The following is a 15,900-nucleotide window of genomic DNA, read 5'->3' as shown; positions in this document are numbered from 1 at the left end:
CCGATGTCGGGTTGCCTCTCGATGAATAGTGCATGTTGCTGCCACGCGCATGATATAGATAGACATGAGTCGAGACTCATCGCTCGAGCCCCTTGTGCGAGACATGGTGAGTTTACCTAGCTGGTTAGTTGGCTGTGGATGAACAGTTCACGTCGTTTCCGCCCACTCTTACGCCCGACCCCAGCAGGTGGGTTGGTTGTGGATGCGTAGTACCCTGGCTATGTGCAAGTGGTTGGCACTAGATGAAGAGGAGCCTGGTCGATCGGGGAGGCCGTAAGCAGTTGCGGATGAACAGTAGCCCGTGGAGGCTGGGGGAAGTCGACGATGGATGAACAGTAGCCCATGGAGTCTCGTTTTGCAGTACGCCACACCCCTCCCGATGAACAGGATGCATTTCGACCGTTGGAGGTTTGCGAGAAGTCCGTTTCCTCCATTTTGTGGTACGCTAGACCCCTCCCAATGAACATGACCATGTTTCGACCATAGGCGGTTGATTACAAAAGTCTGGTTCATCCGTTTTGCAGTACTCCAGACCCCTCCCGATGAACATGACCCCATTTCGACTGTGTGCGGTTGAACATAAGTGTGTTTCCTCCATTTTGTGGTACGCCAGACCCTGAGCCTGTGGGGTGAATGAACAGGACCCTGGTTCGGTTGTTTTGTCCAAGCATGTTGGCTCCCAATGAACAGAATGCATTTTGACCTAGTTGGTTGCCTCCCGATGAACACAATGTTGTTTCTCCATTCCGACCCAGCCAGTTGGTTGCTGATAAACACGAGGCCATTGATGCCGTTGGTGGCCTCTCCATGTACACGAAAACACGAGCCATGGTCGTACGTATGCGCGAGTACGCATTCGAGACCCCGCCCGCATGTACATACATGGCCGTATTTTTTGCAGCGTTGTTGTACGTATGTGTACACAATTTAGACGGGACTGCCTGAACTGCAAATTAGGGGCTCTACTATGACACATGACATTCCTTCCTCAGTCACGGTTCATCATTACAAAGAGACCGATCGACTAGTATGTCCGTACATGTTTTACGATCAGACAGATAACACTACGTACGCTTTTATCTTGTGGGTCTCAATTGTCAGGGGTGATAAGGAGGCACTTCCTTGCGTGCGAAGATATAGCTGGTGGGTCCCATTTGTCATGGGGAGGAATCATTTTTTCGAGCATAATAAGGAGGGAATTTCCTTGCATGCAAAGATGTCTAGTGTGTCCTAGCTATTAGGGAGAGGAAGCATTTTTCCCATGTAATAAGGAGGCACTTCCTTGCATGCAAAGATATAGCTGGTGTGCCCTAGCTGTCAGGGGGAGGAATCATTTTTGTTGTGCATAATAAGGAGGAACTTCCTTGCGTGTGAACATGTCTAGTGGGTCCTAGCTGTCAGGGGGAGGAAGCATTTTTCACGTAATAAAGAGGCACTTCCTTGCATGCAAAGTTGTAGCTAGCGGGTTCCAGCTGTTAGGGGGAGGAATCATTTTTCTTGCATGTAATAAGGACGCATTTTATTCTGTGCGATGATGTAGTTGGTGGGTCCTACCTATCAGGGGGAGGAATCATTTTTTCATGTAATAAGGAGGCACTTATTTGCATGCAAAGATGTAGGTGGTGGGTCCCAACTGTTAGGGGGGGGGAATCATTTTTTGCTCATAGTAAGGAGGCACTTCCTTGTGTGCGAAGATGTAGCTGCTGGGTCCTAGTTGTCAAGTGGAAGAATCATTTTTTGCATGTAATAAGGAGGCACTTCCTTGCGTGCGAAGATGTAGCTGGTGGGTCCTAGCTGTCAGGGGGAGGAGGCATTTTTTCATGTAATAAGGAAGCAATTCATTGCGTGCGAAGATGTAGCTGGTGGGACCTAGTTATCAGGGGAGGAATCATTTTTCTTGCACGTAATAAGGAGGCTCTTCCTTGCATGCGACGATGGACGTCGCAGGTCCCAGCTATCAGCTTCTCCATGTACAGTCCTCTTCTGATGGTTGTCGTTCATTGACCAAGTTGACGACGCCATGCCATTGCGATGGACGATGGAAAGTCCTAGGAAAGGAAGGACCTGAAACCGGGCAAGAGTCGGTAGTGGTTTCCCACGTGGAGGGGAGTACGAGGGTTTACTAGTTCGGCTATGGTGTGAGGCAGCCGTTGCCGGAGAATAACAGGAGGTATGGGTGAGTAGAGGGATGGCCTGGCCAGCAATGGGAGTAGGGTGGGGCGGTGAGTCCTGTGTGGCAGCACAGCTAGCCACCGAAGGTGGGAGCAGGCGGTCCCACTAGCGCTGGTTTGGACGTATGGAAGAAGAAGATCAGATATTAAAGAACCACGATGACCGTTGGATGTACATCCATCGGGCACTGTGGCTAGAATTGTGTGTTGACAATAAGTTGACAAAACCTTGCGTATGCGTCAACTTAGTAGGCCCACAAGTCAACCTCCAAATCAGTGGCAGACAACATACAACTCATTTGCTATTATTATCAATAATTTACAGCCCATTTGCTAATTCTTAAGGAGTTTATTGCAGCCCATATTCCATTTGTTAACATTACATCCCATATTCAGGCAAGGGTTAAAATTTTCAATGAAATTTTGCATATTTCGGAGGGGTTTAAACTATTTTAATCCCGAAATTTCGAGTCAGATTCAAACTAATTTCAAAAATAAGTATATATATCTATCTAAAATCCAATGAAATTTTCACCACAAAAAATATGAAATTCAAAATCTCAAAACCAAAGAAAACGAAATTTGAAACTAATTGTTGTTTTGCTATTTTTTAGTTTACGGCCTATTTATTATTAGTTATAGCTCATTTTCTGGTTTGCATCCTAGCAGGGCGGTGAAAAGCAACTAGGCCTCGGTTGGGTATTCTTGAAAAAAATAAAGTTGGGCTAGCCATTTTCACAAAGAAAAAAAACAGGTGGGCTGGTCATGTGGTAAACATAAAACAAAATCCTGGGCTAGATTGGCCACAACCACCACATAGCCCAATTGATACTCTGCTCCACCTCATCTAAAAAACAAGAAAATAATTGTGCGAGCTGTTGGGTCCCTGGTGTCAGCCGCTCCTTATGCAATTCTCTCGCTTACTGAGTACGTTGACAATGGGATGGGACCCAGATGTCATGAAACCATTAGGAGGAAGCATTTGTTTTGCTTGTAATAAGAAGGCACTTGCTTGCATACGGCAATGGGCCTGTTGGGTCCCTTCTGTCAACCTCTCCATGTACAGTCTGATTCCTCTCGTTTGCTGACAATGTTGCACGGTGGCTCCGCGGCAAGCGCACCAAGACGGAGGATGGTGGCGAGGCCTCAGACGGAAACAGACGGGATCCAGGGAAGATGCAGCAGTGTAGTCATAGGCGGAGGGGGAGTGCGACAATTGACTGGTTCGGGTGCGTGGTGGGGCTGCCGTTGCTGAAGAATAACCGAAGATGTGGGGTACAGGGATGGCCTGGCCAGAGTTTTACGGTGCGATGGGGAGGCTGTCGGCGTCCTGGGAACGGGGGTCCCCAGACTTGCCTGCTTGCGGCCAGATGCGTGGCTAAGCCAGCTGGCCGTATGGCCCATCTTCATCAACAAGGCATCCAAGACCCTCGCGAGGGGCCAAGCCTCGCGAGGAGGACGACACGAGACCTCCTCGGGAGCGACCTATTCAGGCAGGCTCATGGGGAGCAGAGATATCAAGGCGAGGTGAACCTCACGAGGCTCTCGTGACGTGAGCCATGATGATCGACACCAGGCGGGCGCCAGCACGCGCAGCGTCCTTGTTTCCTCTTTGGTTCTAAGAAAAGTAGCGCAGGCGAGGAGTACCGAGGCATCAGGCAAAGGTTGCCATTTTGGTGCAACAAGACCAAGTCCAGAAGGACGGCAAGACGGAGGTCATCGTGGAGCCCAAGACGGCGTCACCACCAGAGCCTTTCGCAGGCGCGGACCACCCTTTGTCAGGATAGCTTGTACTAGCTGTCCCCCTTCAAATTAGCCTGCCGTTGTTGGCTCCCTTCCCGCTCAATATTTGGGAAGAGGACCAGGGCCTCTATAAGTAGGGTTAGCCACCACCATAGAAAAGGGGGGCGAAGAGACGGCATCTTAGATCACTCTCTCACCCACACAAGTTAGCCACGCACAAGAACACCTCAACCTCAGGAGGCTGTTCTTCCCCTTGTATTGTTCATCATCATCCCAAGAGGCAATCCACCACCACCACACTGGAGTAGAGTGTTACACCACAACGGTGGCCCGAACCAATATAAATCATGTGTTACGAGTTCATTGAGTTCGTCCACGAGATCTCAACGAGCAAGGGCGTAGATCGGTAGGAGGGAAAGAATTCGCGCGCACCCCAGTGTTGGAACCTTAAGGGTTTGCCGGAACCACACATCTGACATTTGGCGCACCAGGTAGGGGTGTGCCGCGGCTTCCCTTCCGTCAATCTGCGCTCCATCGCCACCGCGCTTCGCCCACATGACAGGTGCCCTACCGCCGACTCCGACGATCAGCGTCGACAACGGGGCCAGGGGCTCCGAGCTCTGGCCCCCGCCCAGCGGCGGGTGTAGTGGCCGCCCTAGTTCAGGCCGGAGATGCCGCCGCGCTATGATGGCGCGGCGGACCCGTCGGCTTTCTTGCTGGCGTACGAGGAGGCCGTCCTCGAGGCCAGGGGCGATGACAAGGTCATGGCCAACTGGCTTCCCATGGCCCTCGCCGGTGAGCCACGCACCTGGCTGCTCAACCTTCCCAGATCCACGATGGCATCTTGGGAGGAGCTCCGCGACCTCTTCACTGCTCGCTACGCGGTGCCGGCGCACCGCGCAGTTGCGGCCCTGCTGGGCGGCTCCCAAGCGCCGCCGTCAGACCGCCACGCCAAGCCGTTCCTCCGTCAGATCGGGGCCACCTCCAGGCGCCCCGGGGCTCCCCCGGGTAGGGCTGCACCAGAGGCCGACCTTACCTTCGGCTCAGAACATCACCCCGACTCCACCGCCGGCTCCGGAGTGCTCCCGATGCTCTACATGCCCACCATCTGCATAGTGGCCGTCACCAAGACCCTCATCGACGGTGGTGCCAGGCTCAACTTGCTCTCCGTGGAAGCCTTCAGCCTTCTCCACGTGCAACTCGAGCGGCTCGGCCTTAGTAAGCCCTTCTCAGGAGTGGGTGGTGGAGCTGCCCACTCCCTGGGACAGATCCGCCTCCCTGTCACCTTCGGCACACGTGACAACTACCGCACCGAGCTGGTGGACTTCGACGTCGCTCGCATCGGCCTCCCGTACAACGCCATCCTCGGGTACCCGACTCTCGCTCAGTTCATGGCAGCGAATCACCCGACTTACAACCTCATGAAGATGCCAGGGAGCAAGGGCATCCTCACCATCAAGGGGGACACTAAGGAGGCCGTGACGGTGCTCAGGCTCGCCTTCAAGACCGCGGCAGCAGCACAACCAGCCGACGCAGGTGCCCCCACGACCAGGGAGGCCGCGCCCACCAAGAAGAAGCAATTGTTCACCCAATACAAGGCGGAAACCAAGCAGGTACCGGTCAGCGAGGACAGGCCTTCAGGAGCCACCTTTACCATAGGAGCCGGTCTCGACCAGGAACAAGAAGAAGCTTTGGTGAGGATCTTGCGCGCGAACAAGGAGATATTCAGGTGGGAGCCAAATCAGCTGGTAGGGGACCCGATGGAGGTGATCCAGCATTATCTAAGGGTATGCCGCAATGTCTGCCCCGTGAAGTAGCGAGCGAGACGGCAGTCCACTGAGAAGCAGGCCTTCATCGTCCAAGAGACACGCAAGCTGGAAGCGGCAGGTGCCATCCGAGAGGTCCGGTACCCGAATGGCTGGCGAACCATGTCGTGGTGCCGAAAAAAGGCGGGAAGGAACGAATGTGCATCGACTTCACCAATCTTAACAAAGCCTGCCCTCAAGACCAGTTCCCACTCCCGCGCATCGACAAGATCATTGACTCCACCGCTGAGTGTGACCTGCTGTGCTTCTTGGATGCGTTCTCAGGGTATCATCAAATCAAGATGGCGGTGGAAGATGTGGAAAAGATGGCCTTCCTGACACCATGTGGGGTGTACTGCTACACCTGCATGCCCTTCGGGCTGCGCAACATGGGCGCAACCTTTCAGCGGTTGATGCACATCGCTCTGGAGCGGCAGCTCGGGAGAAACGCAAAGGCTTACGTAGATGACATAGTGGTCAAGTATCGCGAGGCAAGGACATTGATTCAAGACTTGGAGGAGACCTTCGAGAGCCTGCGCCAAGTGAACTTAAGGCTCAACCCGGAGAAGTGCGTGTTCGGTGTCCCCTACGGCAAGCTACTGGGATTCCTTGTATCCCACAGGGGGATCGAGGCAAAACCGGAGAAGGTCAAGGCCATCGAGGACATGAGCCCGCTGCGGACCCTCAAAGAGATGCAGAAGCTAGCAGGGTGGGTGACCGCGTTAGGGCGTTTCATCTCCAAACTGGGAGAGCGCGCCTTACCATTCTTCAAGCTCATGAAGAGGAAGGGCACGTTCGAGTGGAACCCGGAGGCCGACCGGGCCTTCCAAGACCTCAAGAAATACCTTACTAGCCCCCAGTGATGGTGGCACCGCGGCCCCTTGAGCCTCTTGTACTCTACCTTAATGCCACCCCGTACTCCGCCAGCGCGCCGTTGGTGGCGATTCGGGAGGAGCGCCAAGTCAAGGGCGCGCCCCGCCAGGCCAAGGCTGAAGTAGCGCGGAGTCAGGAAGGCGCAGCAAAGGCATCAACGATGGAAGGCCAACCTCAGCAGGGCGGCACCGCAGAAGCTCCTGAGGACACCAGGGTCTCAGGGACCCTTCCACCTCAGGATATGCCCCGATCTCCACAGGACCCGAGCCTCGACAGCATGCCAGCCCTCGTCGAACAACCGGTGTACTTTGTCAGCACCGTACTACGAGACACGAGAGCACGCTACCCCATGGCCCAGAAGCTCCTGCTTGCACTCGTGGTGGCCTCACGCAAGCTGCGACACTACTTCCAGGGCCACCCCATCAAGGTCGTCTCAGCCTACCCACTAGAAAGGATACTTAGGAGCCCTAACTCAGCCGGAAGGGTCGCAGAGTGGAACATCGAGTTGCAAGCATTCCAGTTGGAGTTCAGCACTACCAGGGTCATCAAGGGGGCTGCACTCACTCACTTTGTGACAGAATGGACGGATGCCCCGACACTTGAGGAAGGAGAAGACCGGTCCACCTCCCCAGGAAGTGAGGCTCTAGACGGTTGGGTCATGTATTTCAATGGCACCTTCAGACACCAGGGCGCGGGGGCTGGAGCAGTGCTAATCTCGCCCACCCAGGACAAGCTCTACTACGCCGTGCAACTCTGCTTTCAGCACGGCGAGAAGGTCTCCAACAACATCACGGAGTACGAAGGCCTCATTGGTGGCCTGAAGGCTGTAGCGGCCCTAGGGGTGAAGCGCCTCACTGTTAGAGGCGACTCACAACTCCTCATCAACTTCTCCAACAAGGTGTACGAGCCGAAGGACGAGCACATGGAGGCCTACCTCGCGGAGGTGCGCAAGATGGAGAAACAGTTCTCAGGCCTGGAGCTACAGCATGTACCCCGGGGCACCAACAAGGAAGCCGAAGACATCGCCCGGAGAGCATCCAAGCGGCAACCGCAGGAGCCGGGCGTCTTTGAGGAGTGGCTCTTCAAGCCATCAGCTGCGCCACCTCTTTTAAGCACGACCCAGCCTCGGGAGGAGCTCCCCCAGCCTCTGGCCACGGGAGCCCCGACCTGTGGACCGACCTCCGGGGCTCGGCTGCTCTTGGGGCTTGAGCCTCAGGAGGAATGCTGGACCAAGGAATTCAAGGAGTACTTAACGCACAGGACGTTGCCGGAAAAGGAAGAGGAGGTGGAGCGCGTGGCCCGACAAGCCACGACATACTGTATCCAAGACGGCGAGTTATATAGGAAACGGCCGACACTACAAAAAAAAGACGCATCCATGACATTTTGGGCCGAACAATTTTTTTTCTGTTAGACATATGACACTTCTATGACGATAATTGTGACAAAACCCGGTATCATCATAGATGTGGTGGGCTCCTACTTCTATGACAAAGAATCATGACAGAAAATGGGTTTTTCGTCCTGGGCAGGCCGGAGACGCAGCTGCATGACATTCTTTGGGCCGTCCATGACGGAAAAAACCGTGGTAGAAGCGAGGGGGAGGAAAATTTCGGGGAGTTCCCAGTTACGGTGGGAGGTCGGGGGCCGAGCGATGCGCGTTTCTCTCGTACACGTACGCACGTGTGTGCGAGGCGTTGGCTCTAACTGAACCCAAGCGAGGCGTTGGGCTCTAATTGAACCCGAGCGATTGCACTGCAGGCTACGCATTATTGAACCCGAGCGATCGATCGATGGCTATTAACTGAACCCGATCGAGCGATTCCTTCGCTACTGCTGCTAATTGAAACCGATCGATGGGATGAACAGTGAGCGTTGCGGAGGGGGGGGGGGTTGGATGAATAGTGAGCGGTGGCGTTGCCTCTGGATGAACAGGACCCCGTGGTGTGGTGGAGGGCTGGATGAACAGTAGACAGTGGAGGGGTGCCCGTGGAGGGGTGGATGAACAGGACCCCTGGTGTGGAGGGCTGGATGAACAATAGACGGTGGAGGGGTGGTTGAACAGGACCCCGTGGTGTGGAGGGCTGGATGAATAGTAGATGGTGGAGGGGTGCTCGTGGAGGGGTGGTTGAACAGGACCCCGTGGTGTGGAGGGCTGGATGAACAGTAGACGGTGGAGGGGTGGTTGAACAGTAGCTGGTGGAGTAGCGCGCGGTGGAGGCTTGATGAATAGGAGCCCGTGGAGGTTGGAGGAGGTCAACGGTGGAGATGAACAGTATCCCGTGGAGTCCCGTTTTGCGGTACGCCACACCCCTCCCGATGAACAGGTCCCCCGTTTCGACCGTAGCGCTCCAACACAAGTCCGTTTCGTCCGTTTTGCGGTACGCCACACCCCTCCCGATCAACAGGACCCCTGTTTCGACCATAGGAGGTTCGTTTCCTCCATTTTGCGGTACGCCAGACCCCTCCTGATGAACAGGATCCCGTTTCGAACGTGGCCGGTCGAACACAAGGCCGTTTCCTCCGTTCTGCGGTACGCTAGGCCTCGTTTCCATCGCCTGTTCCGTCCAAGCCCTCCCGATGAACACGACGCATTCCGTTGCCTCCCCATGAACACGACGACGACGTTGTTTCTCCATTCCAACCCAGCAATGTACACGAGCCCTGGCCGTACGTATGCGCGAGTAGGCGTTCGAGACCCCGCCCGTATGTACACATACGTGGCTGTATTTTCTTTCTTGCACCCTGGCCGCTGTACGTACGTGTACATGCTACGTGTGCGCCTCTACTACGACATGTGCGCGCCTCTACTACGACACGTGCGCGCCTCTACATCGACCAGTATGTACGTACATGTTCGCGACCAGAATGACAACGCGACGTACGCTTCGACCAGGTGGGTCCTGACTGTCAGGCACTTCCTTGCGTGCGAAGATGTAGCTGGTGGGTCCCAGCAGTCAGGGGGCGAAATACGGTGGCCCGTCCGGTGGGTCCCCACTGTCAGGTGGAGGAATAATTATTTTGCACGTAATAAGGAGGCACTTCCTTGCTGCGGCCGTGGACCCAGCTGTCAGCCTCTCCACATACAGTCCATGTCCGATGGAAGCTGTTCCTTGACCATGTTGACCATGTTGCGCCAAGAGCACTAGGGCAGTGGACGACGGCGAGGCCTAGGGGACGACGCGGAGCCGGGGAAGACGCGGCAGTGGATGCCCACGCGTAGAGGAGTACGAGCGCACTGGTTCGTTGCGGTGTGAGGCTGCCATCACCGCAGAGTAACAGGGGGTGTGGGTGAGTAGAGGGATGGCCTGGCTAGCGGTGGAAGTAGTAGGTTGCAGTGAGGCCTCCGCCGCATCGCAGCCGGCCACGGGAGGCAGGAGCATGAGGCACGACCGGTGCTGGTTTGGGCGGCTGGAGCAAGAAGACCAGAGGTTGAAGAAGCACTACGACCGTTGGATGGACATCGTACGGTCACTTGAGCTAGAATCGTGCATATTGACTAAGTTGACAAAGCCCTTCGTCCCCATCAACTTAGTAGGCCCACAAGTCAGCCTGCCACTATACTAGGTCCTAGCTAACAAGGGGAGTATTCATTTTTTTTGTGCGTAATAAGGAGGCACTTCCTTGCGCGCGAAGATATAGCTGGTGGGTCCGAGCTGTCAGCGGCGGTAACATTTTTTTCGCAAAATACAGAGGCCCTTTCGGTGGGTCCCTGATGTCAGGTGGAGGAATCATTATTTTGCGCGTAATAAGGAGGCATTTCCTTGCATGCGGCCGTGGACCCAGCTGTCGGCCTCTCCACGTACAGTCCACTTCGGATGCATGTCGGTCGTTGACCACGTTGACCAGGCCGCGCCGATAGCACCAGGGCGGTGGACGACGGCGAGGACTAGGAAGGGAACGACACGGAGGCAGGGAAGACTCGGCAGTTGTTTCCCACGCGGTGGGGAGTACGACTGTACGAGGGTTTACTGGTTCGCCTGCCGTCACCGGAGAATAACAGCAGGTGTGGGTGAGTAGAGGGATGGCTAGGCCAGAGATGGGAGTACGGTGGGGCGGTGAGGCCTGCGCGGCAGCACAGCCGGCCGCGGGGAGGAGGGAGCAGGCAGTCCCGCCGGCGCTTGTTTGAGCGGCTGGAGCAGGAAGAGCAGAGATTGAAGAAGCACGACGGCCGTTGGATGGACATCCAACAGTCACTGCTTGTGCGTCAACCTTTTTTTTAGGAAAGCCTCAAATCTGTGGAAAACAGCATACAACCCATCTGCCATTATTTCTAATAATTTTCAGCCCATTTGCTAATTCTTAAGCTTTTTTTGAAGCCCATATTCTTTTTGTTAGCATTACAGCCCAAATTGGGGACACGGTTAAAAAATTATACGAAATTTTGCATATTTCGATGCAGTCTGAACTGTTTTTAATCCCGAAATTTCGACTCACATTCAAACTTATTTAAAAAATAAATGTATATCAATATAAAATCCAACAAATTCTCCACGCATAAAAATTAATGTAATTTAAAATCTTGAAATGAAAAAAAGATATTTGAAACTAATTGTCGGTTTGATGTGTTTTAAAAATGTACAGCCCATTTCTCATTACTGATGGGCCATTTTCTCGGCCAGCCGAATGAAAGCTCTCCTCGTCTTGAAAGATTTGCAGCCCAACAGGCCTGACAAAGCGACTTACTTGGCAAATCACAAAAAAACTGGGCTGTGGCCGTGGACCCAGCTATCAGCCTTTCCCCGTACAGTACTCTTCCGATGGAAGTCGTTCCTTGACCATGTTGACCACGCCGCACTGAGAGCACCACGGCGGTGGACAACGGCGAGGCCTAGGAAGGGGACGACGCGGAGCCGGGGAAGACGCGACAGTGGAAGCCCGCGCGGAGAGGAGTACGCGGGTTCACTGGTTCGGCTGCGGTGTGAGGCTGCCGTCGCCGCAGGGCCTGACCAGCGGTGGGAATAGTAGGGGCGATGAGGCCTCCGCGGCAGCACAGCCGGCCACGAGAGGCAGGAGCATGCGGCATGACCGGCGCTGCTTTGGGCGGCTGGAGCAAGAAGACCAGAGGTTGAAGAAGCACTACGGCCGTTGGATGGACATCGTACGGTCACTGGAGCTAGAATCGTTCATATTGAATAAGTTGACAAAGCCCTCCGTCCTCGTCAACTTTGTTGGCCCACAAGTCATCCTCCCACTATGGTGGGTACCAGCTAGCAGGGGGTATTCATTTTTTTTGTGCGTAATAAGGTGGCACTTCCTTGCGTGCGAAGATATAGCTGGTGGGTCCGACATGTCAGCAGGGGGAACATTTTTTCGCGAAATACAGAGGCCCTTCCGGTGGGTCCCAGCTGTCAGGTGGAGGAATCATTATTTTGCGCGTACAGTCCACGGCCGATGGATGTCGTTCGTGGACCAAGTTGACCAGGCCGCGCCGACAGCACCATGGCAGTGGACGACGGCAAGGCCTAGGAAGGGCATGACACGGAGCCGGGGAAGACTCGGCAATGGTTGCCCATGCGGTGGGGAGTACGAGGGTTTACTGGTCCGGCTGCCGTTGCCGGAAAATAGCAGGAGGTGTTGGTGAGTAGAGGAATTGGCCAGGCAATTCGGGACACGGTTCCTAACAAAGAAAAATCAAATAGTCGATTGTCCGGACGCTGAGGCCCTAGCAGCCTTCAAGCACAATATCCGTGACAAGTGGCATGCCCGGCACCTTGGATAGGAAAAGCCGAAGTCTATGGCAGCACTCACGACACTCATGACCCGCTTTTGCGCGGGAGAAGACAGCTGGCTTGCTCGTAGCAAGAATATGACCAAGAACCCTGGTAATTCGGATACCAGGGACAGTAGTGGCAACAAGCAGAAGCGCCGCATTAACGGCCACAATACTGAGGATACGGCAGTTAATGCCGGATTCAGAGGCTCTAAATCCGGTCAGCGGAAAAAGCCATTCAAAAGGAATCCTAGGGGCCCGTCCAGTTTGGACCGAATACTCGACCGCTTGTGCCAGATACATGGCACCCCCGAAAAGCCGGCCAATCACACCAACAGGGATTGTTGGGTGTTCAAGAAGGCAGGCAAGTTAAACGCCGAAAATGAAGACAAGGGGCTGCATAGCGATGACGACGAGGAGCCCCGTCCGCCGAACAATAGTGGACAAAAGAGTTTTCCCCCAAAAGTGCGGACGGTGAACATGATATACGCAACCCACGTCCCCAAAAGGGAGCGGAAGCGCGCGTTAAGGGACGTATACGCGGTAGAGCCAGTCGCCCCAAAGTTCAACCCATGGTCCTCCTGCCCGATCACCTTTGATCAAAGGGACCATCCCACTAGCATCTGTCATGGCGGATTCGCTGCATTGGTTCTAGACCCAATTATTGACGGATTTCATATCACTAGAGTCCTTATGGACAGCGGCAGCAGCCTGGACCTGCTTTACTAGGATACAGTGCGGAAAATGGGCATAGATCGCTCGAGGATTAAGCCCACCAAAACGACCTTTAAAGGCGTAATACCAGGTGTAGAGGCCAACTGTACAGGCTCAGTCACACTTGAAGTGGTCTTTGGATCTCCGGATAATTTCCGAAGCGAGGAGTTAACCTTCGACATAGTCCCATTCCGCAGTGGCTATCACAATTCCACTGCTCGGGCGAACCGCATTCGCCAAGTTCAATGCGGTACTGCACTACGCATACCTTAAGCTCAGAATGCCAGGCTCTCGAGGAGTAATTACGGTCAATGGAAACACCGAACGCTCCCTCCAAACGGAGGAGCACACGGCGGCCCTTGCAGCAGAAGTACAGAGCAGCCTCTCCAGGCAGTTCTCCAGTCCGGCCATTAAACGACCGGACACCGTCAAGCGCGCCCGGAGTAACCTACAACAAGACCGCCTCGCACGACCCGAGCAGGCGTAGCAATGCGGCCCCAACCCCAGCCCTTGCAAAAATGCGATACCAGTACTTCGCGTACATAACTACGCTCTAGAAATACCATGGGTACAGAGGGAGGGGCACCATCACGGCACGCCTGAAACATGGCTTAAACCACACCAGGGGCTGCCGATTTTTTAATTTTCTCTTACTTTCAGGACTCCACTCTTCGGAAGGCCTGTTCGGCAGTTCAATTGCCGAACAAACGATGCAAGAACCAGTGAAGCAGACAAGCCACGCCGCATTACAGAACTCCCAAGTGGTCTCTATCACGAGCAGTATACCTGTTTCACATACTATTCCGCAGCTTGCCCCTGGAACGGACACGTTAAATAGTCCAACCTTTTGCTTATCGCATTATTTGTATCATTCTGCTTTGATCGCAGCCCTCTTTAATAAACAATGCATAGCTTTTGTCTATTTTTGCATTACTCTTTTTTAATATATGTTCCTTAACAACATGTTGCATCCGTACACTTTGGTATGACCAAAATACGCCAGGGGCTTTAGTACCCCTCAATATGGTGTGAGAAGTCCGAACAATTTAACAAGTGCGGCACCCCGAACTTATAGCATTATATGCATCGGCTCCGAATCATGTCTTGGGTCAATAGTTGGGTTTGCCCGGCTCCTATGTTTTGGTGCCTTACGTTCTGCTATATCGGCTAAGGTAGCACTAGGAGAACCACTGCGATTGTGCCCCAGTTGAGCTGGGTCGAGCACCTCAGTGGAGAAAGCTAAAACTGACTGTCATGATGAAGCGAGAGCTGGTCGCTGTTCGAGAGGTTTTTCGAGTCCCTAAAGAATTATGCCGCTTAGAGCGAGGAGCCGACTCTGTCCGGCCAAGGCGTGGATAGCGCCCCGAACCCGGTCTTCCGAATACCAGGGGCTTCGCCGAAATTTAAAATTATAGAATTCTATGGCTAAGTGAGAGTGTTCACGCATTATAGTCCGATTGGGTTGTTCGTTGGGATGAGCGCCTCCCTCGAAGGACCCAAACATGGGAAAAAGAGCGCTTAGGTTTATCCCCGAATACCCCAGCACTAGTGGCATGGGGGCAGAAGCCGACGACTTGACATCTCTCAGAATTGATAAACAGCCGCACAGTAGGTAATATTTTAAATTCCAAACAGCATTGCTTAGCGCATATGAACAAGTTTTCAGCGCATAGGACAAAACGAGCAAGTTTCACTCAAAAATTACATCCCTAGAACATTCATCCGCCACAAGGCAGGCACCCTTCAGAACATCCTCATAATAATTCTCGGGCTTGCGATGCTCTTTCCCCAGCGGTGGCCCGTCCTTCACAAGCTTCTCAGCATCCAGCTTGCCCCAGTGCACCTTAGTACGGGCAAGGGCCCTATGGGCACCTTCAATGTAGACGGAGCGCTTGATGACTTCGAGCCTTGGACAGGCCTCCACCAGCCGCCGCACCAGCCCGAAATAGCTCCCAGGCAGAGCCCCTCCAGGCCACAGCCGAACTATGAGGCCCTTCATGGCCTGTTCAGCCGCCTTGTGGAGCTCGACCAGTTGCTTCAGCTGGTCGCTCAGGGGCAAGGGGTGTCCGGCCTCAGCATGCTGAGACCAGAACACCTTCTCTGTCGAGCTGCCCTCCTCGGCTCGATAGAATGCGGCGGAATCGGACACACTCCGGGGAAGATCTGCGAACGCTCCTGGAGAGCTCCGGATTCGGGTAAGTAACAAGTAACTCATGTTTATGTGTTTGCTTTGCATATAGAATGCCTTACCCGCCGCTATCTTCTTCACCTCATCCAACTCTTGGAGGGTCTTCTGGGATTCGGCCTTGGCAGACTTGGCATTTTCAATAGCCACCACGAGCTCGGACGCTCGCGTCTTTGAGTCAAGCTCCAAACTCTCATGTTTTTCCATGAGAGCCTGGAGCTCTTGCCGTACCTTGCCAACCTCGGCCTCATACTTCTCCCGCTCGGTGCGCTCCGTGGCCGCCCTCTTCTCGGCCTCGTCCAGCGCTTGCTTAAGGGTCGCGACCTCAGCCGTGGCCCCAACAATAGCCACGATAATCCTGTCATTTTTTCCAATTGCACCATTTTATATATATTTAAACAAGGTATTTCTTACCTTCATTGTCCTTGAGCTGCTTCTTGGCACGCCCGAGCTCTTGCTCGGACCGCTCGAGGTTCTGCTTTAGCGTGTCCACTTCCGCAGTCAGTGCGGCGGACGCAAGCAGAGAAGCCTGCATACGCATATTGACTCCTTTTTGTTAGACTCCTGCGAATTTTATTTGATCCTCTATTCGGCTTTTATTCCCGAACGCCAAACAGAGCATCAGGGGCTACTGTCTATGTAGTAATATTATTTACATATTCTTTACTTACCTCAAAGCCTGTTAAAAGGCTAGTA

The sequence above is a fragment of the Triticum urartu genome, chromosome 7 (assembly GCF_003073215.2).
Source record: "Triticum urartu cultivar G1812 chromosome 7, Tu2.1, whole genome shotgun sequence".
Taxonomy (NCBI): domain Eukaryota; kingdom Viridiplantae; phylum Streptophyta; class Magnoliopsida; order Poales; family Poaceae; genus Triticum; species Triticum urartu.
This window is presented reverse-complemented; position numbering follows the sequence as displayed.